Below are 10,674 nucleotides of genomic sequence, written 5' to 3'. Positions count from 1 at the left end.
TAAGATTTATTTAAAAATCTGACAGTGCAAAAAAATAAAAAGGACAATGGTTTTTTAGATTTTATTTTATTTAGTTTTTTTTAAGATTTTATTTGTTTATTTGAGAAAGAGAGAGATAATGGGTATGTGCATGTGAGCAGGAGGAGGGAAAGAAGAAGAGAGAGAGAATCTCAAGCAGACTCCACACCCAGAATGCAGAGCCTAAAGCAGAGCTCCATCTTTCCATGCTGAGATGATGACCTGAGACAAAATCAAGAGTCGGACATTCAACTGACTGAGCCACGCAAAGTGCCTCTGCTTAGATTTTATTTTTAAGTAATTTGTACACCCAAGATGGGGCTCAAATTTACCACTATGAGATTGAGTCACATATTCTACTAACTGAGCCAGCTAGGTGCCCCAAGATAATTACATTTTTTTAAGAATATTACTTTCAAAAGAACACTTTTGTGTGTGTACATATGTAGTCTTTATTGAAGGATACACAGTTTAGTAAATCAGTGTCGCTCATGCAAATATATAGTTAAAGGGAAAATGTCATTATCTATCTCTTTAACACCATAGCAGTGAAGCATCATTTTCTCATGTATACCTTAGAAATCATTAGTCTCTGTTAAAGGTGTTTTAGAGACTTTTTTTTGTGATATCTCAGAACAGATATGTTCAAAATCTTTTTTAGCTAGCACTAAAATATGTCGGATACCCCTCAGCAAACATTGATTTTTCATGCTCAGCTATGGCTGAAGGAAAATAAGGAAGCATGGTGGGGGAGGGGTAGTAGAGAGAAAGACAGTGAGTGACCAGACTGCCATGAAACTCTGAAGCCACTGATGTATGAAGCATCAGGAAATAAGCACATAGAACCCTATTTTAAGCAATCAGGACCTTATAAGACCTTATAAGACCACAGTTTGGAGTTCTGTGACTGAGACTATCAAATAAAATCAGAACTCTAGAAAACCTGCAGTTATACTGGAATGGTTAGGGAGGAACCTCCCCTGCCACGCACGCAAAGTCATCCAACTTTCTGGCAGGACTTGCTTGGGCTTAAAAAGAAAGTATAAATAAATATTTACAGAATGAACTTCACCTATTTCTTGGTTTAATTAAGGTTTCCATGTTCCAGAAATCTGAACTGTCAAATACAAGTAAAATTTGAAAATGTAAAATAATATAATAATGACAAAAAGTGATAAAGTACACTAAAAATATCTGTTAGAAATTAAAATTATAATCATTAAAATTTCCAGCATGTTAGATACAACTACAGAAATAAAATGATTCAGAGCATTTTCTTAAATTGGTCCCGACAAACATAGGATTAGATGGAAACTTGCCTATAGGAACTTTACTGAGAAGTAATCTCAGGATCAGCACCCATCAATGGTGAGGAGATCAGAGGATACAATAAATTCTGAGGCTGAAATGGCCTTCAAAGGTATACCTAATTGATTCAAGGTGTCCAGGGTTGTCACATCAATGCATCCTCTCATTTAGGCTACCCCAGGGAGTAGGACCTTGGGGAAGCCTGAGACTAATTCTTGGAGAAGGACTAAGTTGTAAACCTCACAGTGGATAACACTCTCAAGAACTGGAGAAATGAGTGTTTCATTACAGCAGTCACCACCGCCACACTCACTCACTTTCAGGAAAGAGAAGTGGGACACTCATCTCTTTTTTTTTTTTTTTTAAAGATTTTATTTATTTATTTGACAGAGAGAGATCACAAGTAGGCAGAGAGGCAGGCAGAGAGAGAGAGGAGGAAGCATGCTCCCCACTGAGCAGAGAACCCGATGTGGGGCTCGATCCCAGGACCCCGAGATCATGACCCGAGCCGAAGGCAGAGGCTTTAACCCACTGAGCCACTCAGGCGCCCCTCATCTCTTTTTTCTATGAAAGATATACATATGCAGACACATGCAGATGTATGGGTATAAAAACAAAATTTGTATACATACAAATGCTTATCTATATGCATACTACGTGCCTTATATATATCTATATATGTAAATTGAGTAGCTGGCAATAACTAATTGACACAAAATTTTTTCTTTGAAAAAATATCTTAAGGTTCATAACTCTCCTCAGTAAGTACAATGTCACTTACTAAAGGAAATTCTATAGTGCAAAGTTCCAAATTCATGTTTCTGTTACATAGAAAGGAAAGTTGACCTGTTTTTGTGTTCCATTTTCTTTTGATTTAATGCTTGAGACTTTGTAAATTCCTAATTCATTCATGGCACGAGAGCTACCTTTTTTCTAAAGGGCTTTGGGAATACATCCAGGAAATCATCTTATTGGAAGTGAAAACAACTAGAATCTAGTTGGTTTGTGTATCTTTAACAGTTTATTCAGAGCCCAAAGAGGAGAAGAAGGATGTTTGGCTAAACTAACTTTGTAACAAGAAGTGCTCATAAGTTTTATTATGTCAGTACATGTGTAAGTTTCTTTTCTTTCTTTCTTTTTTTAGAGAGAGAGCACCCAAAATTGGGGGGAGGGGGTGGAGAGAGGGAGAGGGAGAATCTTAAGCAGGCTCCAAGCCCAGTGCAGAACCTAATACAGAGTTCAGTTCACAGCCCTGAGATCATGACCTCAGCCAAAATCAAGAGTTGGAAGCTCAACTGACCGATCCACCCAGGTGTCCCCACATGTGAGTTTCTAAGACGTGAACTAAAACAAACAAAAAACTTTCCAGAGGTATAGCAATGTATAATAGTGAATATAATTAAGTTAAACAATTTGATATATTTTGACATATGTATACATCATAATCAGGAAAAATAAAACCAAATGTTCCTTCCTATCACTTCGTTGCTTAAGGGCTTATAGTATATAAAGTATATAGTATATATCTTTAATGTATTACCATTTACCTTCAAGTGTAATTGTACCACTCTGTATATAAGAATCTCACGCTTTCTCTCCCCAACATTTGTATTACCTTTGGCATGTACTTTTTTTTTTTCTTATCAATATGATTACAGGCTTCTAAACATTGTTGGAGAAAAATGTGCCTTCTGTTGTTGCACAAAGTGTTCTATAAATGTCTGTTAGGACAAATGCGTTGATCTCAGGATTTCATTTCTGATTTCCCCTCACATGCCATTTATTGAAAAAGAAAAATTAAAATTCCTTGCTATAATTTTGGATTTGTTCATTCAGATGTGCAGTTAGTTTGCTTCATAAGAATTCATACTATTGTTTCCACCCATAGTTTCCATACATGAATGAACTGATGACTACTCAGCTGACTACTAGGGATTTGCCTGCCGATCTCCCCACAGGTTCTCCATGCCCTTCTGTTTGTGCTCTTTCCTGCATGATCTAGCCTTCTTTGTCACCCTACACCCTCAGCCTGCCTTCTAAAGTCCAGTTTTCTCCTGGGCTCTGCCTGGGCTTGCCCCATTTGTGCTGGGACTCGAACTATATCACCAGGCAATTCACTAAGGCAATTGTGTGATTTCCCTCATTTATTTCCTGTCTCTCAGGGATCACTGTCCTTCATCGCTTGATATCCAGTGCCTTGCAAACCATTGTTTCACTTATTTTGTCTGTTTTATGGTTGTTTCAGGAAGGAGAGTAAATCCAATCCCTGTAAATCCGTCTTGTTCAAAAGTGAAGGTCAGGATATTTTTTATGTCTCTGGGTCTCTATCTTTCCTCTCTCTGTCAATTCATATATGTATCTGAAACATTTTGATATCATGATAAAATTTCTCTATTAGAATCAAATGAGAGTTAATAATCTTTAAAATATCTTCTGAATTGCCAGATTTTTTAATGGCTCAGTATATAAAGAATAATGTATTATTTATTCACCCAGTACATATTTATTTAATACTTATAATATGTAACATGCTGTTAGGTACTGGGAAAAAGTAGGGAAAAAATCAAATGGAAGTCCCTGCTAATATAAAATTTAAATTGAGGAAGAACAGAAAATAAACATAAAAATGATTAAAATACATATCTTGGATAGTGATATGCAGTATTAAAGTGAAAAATGCTAACAGTTATGTACCTTTGTTAAGACTTTAAATAAAGTAGTCCATAACGGCCTCAGAGAAGTTGACATTTGAATAAAGACCTGAAGGAAGTAAGGAAGTAAACTTGTGGAACTTCAGAGGAAGCATTTTCCAGGGGAAGGCTTTGTTTTTCTGAGAAAAAGATACGTCTGAAGTAGTTGAATGAATCTTTAGGGATCAGCTCTAACACTGGTACTCACAGAAAAATGAAAATCAACTGCTTTATTATTAAATGTAAAATAATTTTACCAAAGAAATACTGTGACTTTTTTAGATGTGGGGGTAGGGAGTGGGGAGGGGAGAGAGAATAGAGGGAAAACATTATTAAACTACTACTAAAATCCTCCTATTTATAGTGTTTTGTATTACTGTGTTATTTTTAAATAAAAACATTTTAATAATCACTACCTGTTATTGAGGCTGTGCTAGCACTCTGAAAGGTTAGGGGATTTAGTAATCTCACTCAATTAATCTCACTCGGTTAATAAGTATCAGATTTTTTAGTTTGTCTTTTTTCCTCAGAACTAGTGTTAGTTCCAGCCCATCATGTTGTCTCAGATTGTTCTGTAATCATCCTGCAAAACTGTATGTCAGCAGTAAATTTCTGTACATAAAGTATGTCTACAGCTAAGGTGAATAAACCCGTTCACTAAAAAGCTATGAAGAGATACTGATACAATGATAAGTGTGTAGAAAATGAATGTAGCACTGTAATTACCCCCATATTAAAGCTTTGAATTGACAGCCTGTTCCTAAGAATTGGATTCCTCCAGTGTATGGAAATATTAGGCCTATTATGGGAGAGTATTATTCCTTTTCACTTAAATACATCAAAGACTCATTATTACTCTTCTTCATTTCTTTTTCCCTTTTATATCATTCTGCTATTGGTGCATCAAATGCCATTTGGTTTCCCCCTTTTTTAATGTTTACATTTGAATGGGTGAATGTATTTGTATTCTACTTAATCAGTAACTCATTAAAATTCATATATATGTGTGTGTATAATTTATATACATATATGATTTGAAATTATATTGAAATGTTTTATTTGGCATTATGCTTATCATTCTGAATTATAGATAAATTCAGATAGTTCATTTAGTTCTATATAGAAATGAATGTCCCATGTACCATTAGTAAAAAGAAGAAAAATAATATCAAGATCACTTCTATTCCACAAATTTTATAAATATTAGTAATGATATCTAATCACAGCATAGTTCTAGTAAGACAAAGATTTCTTAAAATTGCATTTAGAGTATATATTTTTCACACATACATAAGACAGTTGAATATGTTCTTAAGCAGACAAGTTAACAAAAGCACGCAGGTTTTTAACCTTACCTCAAGAGTCCAATTAGGGACATTTGTCAGGCTCAGTCTGTGGAGCATGGGACTCTTGATCTCTGGATTGTAGATTCTAGCCCATGTTGGGTGTGGAGATAACTTAAAAATAAAATCTTAAAAAAAAAGAGTCAAATTAGAACAAGAAAGTATATAAGAAAACCCATGCAATTGAACAGGGTAATTGTATAAGATCATAGTCATTTTGTTAGGGTTTTCTCTACCCTTGTTACTGTACTAAATGTAATTTTTAAAAATGATCATTTGTTTCATGTTATAGTTGATTTTATATGGTTGTAATGTTTAATTCTGTTATTGTTATTTATCATCATATGATCATTTGTATAAAGTATATGTGTTTGTTGATCCTTGAACAACATGGGTTTGAATTGTGCAGGTCCACTTAGAAACAGATTCTTTTTTTTTTTTTAATAAATAAAGTACTGTACTATAAGTGTATTTCCTCTTCTTTATGATTTTCTTTTCTTTTAATTAAACTCTGCATCCAACATGGGGCTCGAACTCATGAACCTGAGATCAAGACCTTAGCCGAGTTCAAGAATCAGAAGCTTAACTGCCTGAGCCACTCAGGGACCCCTTGACTTATGTTTCAATCGGAATTCTGATCTTTTTTTAATTTTTCTTTCTTTTTAAAAAAAATATATTTATTTATTTACTTACTTATTTATTTAACAGAGAGAAGGAACACAGGCACAGGGGAGTGGGAGTGGGAGAGGGAGAAGAAGCAGGCTTCCCACTGAGCAGGGAGCCCAATGTGGGACTCGATCCCAGGACACTGGGATCATGACCTGAGCTAAAGGCAGATGCTTAACAACTGAGCCACCCAGGTGCCCCTGATCTTTTTATCTCCTTCAGAAAATGCATATTAACTTAAGATCTAGCTAATCTTCTTACCATTTTTATAGGATCAAAAATGAGTCTCAGAAATTGTACAAGGCATCTGTGACTCTTGATTGATAATACCAGTCTATTCACATGAAGCATATAAAGTGTATGTGTAAAGTACATGTGAATCCTCAGAATGACAGGGAAGAATGCCCGGATCTGGGATCTCCACTTACAGAGAAAGTTATTAGATCCAAGAAACACTGCAAAAGTTGAAAGCAGACTTAAGGCCCAGAGAAAGAGTGAAATATGTTATTTTTAAACTACTTTATTGAAGTATAATTGGTGTGTCAAAGCCTTTACATATTTAATGTATACAACTTGATGAATCTGGGGTTAAGTGTGTACATGTGAAACTCTTACCACCATCAAAACCATAACCATAGCCATCACCTCCAAAACTTTCCTCTTGCTCCCTTTATTATCTGTATGTGTTAAGGACACTTAAGATCTACTCTAAGAAAAATTTAAGTATACAATAAAATACTGTTAGCTATAGACACTATACTGTATAGTAGATCTCCAGAATTTATTTATTTTGCATAACTGAGATTTTGTACCCTTTAACTATCACCTCCCCTTGTCCTCCTCCCCTCCAGTCCCTGGCAACCACCATTCTACTCTGATTTCATGAGTGTGACTATTTAACCAAAACTTTATTTGAACAACCTAACTCAAAATGTGTGCAATAATAATGATAATGAATGATATCGAAATGTTGGAGTTCAGAACGAATGCTCAAGAAAGAACTCTTGTGGCGTCTTCGTGCAAAAAGGTGGTTTTATTAAAGCATGGGGACAGGACCTGTGGGCAGAAAGAGCTGTACTGGGGTTGTGAGGAGTGGCCCATTATATACTTTCAATTTGGGATGGGATTGGGATAGCATAAGTCTCTAAGGAATTTTGGAAGCAAAGTTTGCAGGACCTTGAGGGGGCTAACTATTGTTAGGAAAAGGTCACTTATTATTGTCTAATAAAACATTAAGCATGAGACCCTTCAGCTTTGTATCAGTGGGCTATATGTCTGGAAGATGATTGCTAACATATATCTTGGGGGATAGAGATAAAGGAAGTTTCCAAAATTTCTTTGGAAGAAATTTTTATACGTTAAAGTAGACGTACAGGATTTTGGGGGCTCAGGACAATATTAAGCTAAGATTGCCTTTTGCCCTTAGCAAAGTGTCAGCATTGAGGCAGCTGAGTTCCTAGAGAAAGGTCATTCTCTCTGTTTCAAGGACTTGTGAATGGGCTGTAGGCAGTAGGAATTTTTTTTTTCTTTTGCTTTGCTTCCCACATCAACGAATGAATTCCAATTTACTATAAAAAATTAAAGCTCTCTCAAGCACCCACACCCTCAAACTTAAAAGTATTAGAAAATGTATAAAGGTAATAGGAACAAGTAGAATAGTGAGTGAAGGGACAAGTTAAAAGTCTCAGAACTTAGAAGGAAGAAAGGCTTAGGGGAAAAATTAAAAAAAGGAGAAAAAAAACCCACTTGAAAAAAATATTGCCCTACAATAAAAACAGATCTCTTTCTCTTATATCCCTCTTTCTAGGTGTTAGAGGTTTCCAAGACTCAGATTTTTTTTATTATCATTTATTACCTTGAATTATCAATTACCTTAAATCATTAATACAAATTATAAAGAAATGTGGATAATCCCAATGGAATGCAGCAACTTTTTTGTAGTTCCTTAACTCTATTTCTTCTTTTCTTCCTAATGTCCAATTAAATTATTTTTACTCTGACTATTGTATCATACCAATATTTTGACCTTAGATGCAGCTCACCTTTTATAATGTGCCCTAGACAACAAGACACTAATCTCTTTTTTTTTCTTATACTTTTGCTTACTTAACCTTCATTTTAATCTCAAACATCGTTTGTACCAAAAAGATAATTGATATAGTATTAGATATATGCCTTCATTTTTACATGGCTTTTTCTAATGTTTTTCCAGCTTTCAAAGACATCCTTTTCATTTGCTTTGACTCCCCAGTTTATAAAGAGATTTGAATGTAAATGTAAGACACTTCAGATGAAATTTTAGAAAATTGTTAGTAACAGCTTTCGTATAATAAGGCATTTACCATGTGATATCAACCACCTTTAAAGGTTTAAAAGTTATTTTTGTTAATATTCTGATGTTGATGGTGACAAGGCTTAAAAACATCATTAAATACATATATAAATTCAGAAAGAAGACATTTTAGTTTATAATGAGAAATACAATAAAATGGATCACTTGACTGGCCCAGCACATTTTCTCAATAGAAAGGGTAAACTAAATGGTGGGAAGTAAATGATGAGAATTTTGCTTGGTTTATGTTAACTTATAACACTGTAATTATATGAAGGACATATAATGTGCCTTTGTAAACTCTTTCATACACATTGTTAAGTACTCCTTCATCTCCCCCAAATATGTACACATACAATGTGATATATACATACATAAACACATATAATTTGGTAAAATTCTTAAAGTGGTGATAACCTTAGCCAGGGCTGTTCAAGTTCTGTACAATATGTTTCTGTCTATGGGTTGACTATTTGCATCCTCCTAAAATTCATCCACTGAAGTACTAATCCCCACTGTGATGGTTTTAGGAGGTGGGGCCTTTGGGATGTGGGGATAAGATTAGGTCATGAGAATGGAACCCTCATAAATGATTAGTGTTCTTATGAAAGAGAGCCCAGAGAGCTCTACCTCATCCCTTCTCCCATGCAAGAAGTCTGCAACCCAAATGTGGGCCCTCATCCTCCCTTGCTGGTATGCTGATCTGGGACAACCAGCCTCCCCAGTACTGTAAGAGATAAATTTCTCTTATTTATAAGCCACCTAGTCTCTGGTATTTTGTTATAGCAGTCTGAGCAGACTAAAACTTTTCCCTATTTTTAACTTTGATGTACAGTCATTTTTTTCCTTGAACTCAAGACCCTGGAGAATAGCCATTTAATGGTCAAGTCCTCAGGACTACAATGGTTTTGCTTTTACTTTTATTATATTTCAAATGTTATTTCTTCCTCTCTATCTTCCTTTTTGATTTATTTAATTTATTTAAGTTGTATTTGTTTTCATAAATATTGCTGATATAAAGATATGCCAATATCACAACTGAACTGATTTCATAACAACATCAACTTAATACAAACTATTCACATTCAAACTCCAACTCAACATTTCACTTTCTTAATTGTGATTATTAATTTATCCTAATATTTAGTATTTAATACAAGAGAATTTCATGTTGTCCTTTCTTCTTCTACATTTTAAAATCTATTTAAGGGAAATTTATTTTCAACCTATTATTATAAGGATAAATGACTATAATTTGGCACAAGGAAAGCTTCTCTGACAGTGGTAATGTTCTGTTTCTTTATCTGGAGGATTGTTAGGTAGGGAATATTCTTTCAATCTTTGTAAATATTCACCAAGCTGTATAATTAAAATTTGTACACATATTATCTATATAAGTGATTCTTTAATAAAAGTTTATTTAAAAGCATTTTTAGGATGATCTATAATTTAAATAATGAAACCTTTATCTGCATGAATCTTGAAAGTTATAAGCAGTATGTTAATCATGTTTATTTTTTTCTGGATATAAATAGAAGCAATTATATTTAGATTCATATATTTACAGAATTTTTAAAGATGACGAGCACTGGAATCATCTATTTCAAACCCCAAATTATATAGAAGATCAAAGGGACTTATAAAAAATAGAGAGTTAATTTTTTTGAACTAGAATTAGAAAGTAGCTCACTGGATAATATTGATACACTTAAAAATAACATCTGGGTCATTCTACAGTTTAACTTGCTTGGGAAAATAGTCAAAGAGACATTCCAAAGAGGATAAATAAAAGCTTAGATAAGATACAAAGTCTGAAATAATTGGTTACCTGTAGTTGTTTAGACCTTATTTTAATTTATATTTCTTAATTAATATATTCTCCATGATAAGGAATTTTTATATTATGGGCTGCCATGTGTATTGTAAACAATTGTGAAGAGGTACCATGTCATATTGCCATCAATGTCATTATTAAAAACGATATTCTGAGGTTTAGTAGTATGTGTGTGTGTGTGTGCATATACATTACATGTAATTTAATTTTATGCTCATTCCATTGATAAATTTACAGATTTAATTTCCATTTTACTGCCTCATCTTATCTCATAAGCCATGATCTCTATAATAGGATTAGGAAGACTCAGGGTGACATACAAGCTAACACTCTTTTATCTGGGACACTCAGAGGTCACTATACCATTGTGATCTTTTATAGAGTAATATATAATTAAACTGGAACTTTTTCCAACAGGATATTATAAGAGATAAAATACTTAGTAAGTTTCCAAAACGATTAAACATTTATACAAGAATAGCA

This window comes from Lontra canadensis, unplaced genomic scaffold (assembly GCF_010015895.1).
Source record: "Lontra canadensis isolate GAN:19392208 unplaced genomic scaffold, GSC_riverotter_1.0 scaffold2, whole genome shotgun sequence".
NCBI lineage: Eukaryota > Metazoa > Chordata > Mammalia > Carnivora > Mustelidae > Lontra > Lontra canadensis.
Note: the sequence above shows the minus strand (reverse complement) of the source record.